The following is a 1,248-nucleotide window of genomic DNA, read 5'->3' as shown; positions in this document are numbered from 1 at the left end:
ACTACAATTTCAATTATTTTTTTTTTAAATTACACACCTCACTTGGAATAACATTTTGAAGTGTTTTTTCTATTTTAAAAAATGCATTGTAAATGTATCTTGATTTTTCCCATAGGAGTCCATTAGTAACTGTGGTAACTGGGTTTTGTTTTCCCCCATGCTAAACCAAACTGCAGACATAATTTTTTCAATAGCACTTAAAGGACTTACCTCTCCATTAAGAAAGCAGTAAAGAACAGCTACTACAAAACCCTGAGAAGAAAAATGGAACTTGTCAAAATGGTTGGTTAGGCAAAAGTAACAATTAATATAATATTGTTTAACATATAAATGATATCTAAATATGATATATAGGATAAATTAAGGTGGAATAAGTAATACTTTTTCAATTCAGATGGACAATGACCTCAAAATAATACAGTACACACCTAATAATAACAAATAGACTATACAATACATTACAGTGTACAAAATATACATGAAATAAATAAATAAAGTGTAGTGTTAGTTCTGCCAGGTCACGTGTGTCAAGCTTGCCTCAGCTGATCCACGTCTGCCTATAGGCATACAACGCCTATCACGGCATTCCTATATAAGGTTTATTCAGTATTATTCATCAGCTTTATCGCTTGCTCAGGAGCAAATTACCCTCCTCCATCCCCAACTCCTCCTTTTATCACAGTCAGGACTTGGCTTTCTGATATTCCTCATTGAATCATACTATTTTTAGCCTGAATAATGCTGTTACACTAAAATGTCATTAAGAACATTAAAAATGTCTGCATTTGTTTCTGTTCTGTTTACCCTAAGCGGGTTATTGCTGCACTCAGTTTTTGACTAGAACAGAACCAAACTGTATGCTAAATGTCGATCATCTTTAATGATAGAGGTCCTGACAGAAATAAAGTTGTCTCTTTGTACAAATATTTTAAGTTTAAAGTATGAGAAGACAAAAGGGGACTTCTACCTGAAAAGAACCAAGACCAAGTTCAAACACAAGTCTTTCTCTTTTGCTGACATCTTCTGGTGTGAAAGCAAACACGGTATAGTGAATTCCAAATAGAGGAATGAGGAGAAGAGTGGAGCGGGCCAGACGCCTGTCAATCACACAACACTCCAATCATGTCATAGAAAGACTGCACATCTTGAATGAAATGCTGTTAATCTTAGAATATATGTATGTGTACGTGTACGTGTATGTGCATATGTATATGACTAACAGATAAATGCTGGACTCATTCCCTCCAA

The 1,248-nt window shown here is 34.5% G+C and overlaps 1 long non-coding RNA gene across 1 annotated transcript in view; it reads right to left on the bottom strand.

Moving 5' to 3' along the window:
* The window catches only part of LOC107575839 (uncharacterized), a 4,599-nt gene extending 3,356 nt beyond the window's left edge, over positions 1-1,243 (bottom strand). Inside the window, exons 1-3 of the long non-coding RNA XR_001607949.1 lie at positions 1,221-1,243; positions 968-1,097; positions 211-252 (exon numbers count right to left, since the gene is read on the bottom strand). This is a non-coding gene — a long non-coding RNA (uncharacterized lncRNA). The remainder of the gene's footprint in view (positions 1-210; positions 253-967; positions 1,098-1,220) is intronic.
* Positions 1,244-1,248: the final 5 nt, after the last annotated feature.

The sequence above is a fragment of the Sinocyclocheilus grahami genome, unplaced genomic scaffold, assembly GCF_001515645.1.
Source record: "Sinocyclocheilus grahami isolate Dianchi unplaced genomic scaffold, SAMN03320097.WGS_v1.1 scaffold2936.1, whole genome shotgun sequence".
NCBI classification, from domain to species: Eukaryota; Metazoa; Chordata; class Actinopteri; order Cypriniformes; family Cyprinidae; genus Sinocyclocheilus; species Sinocyclocheilus grahami.
This window is presented reverse-complemented; position numbering and strand designations above follow the sequence as displayed.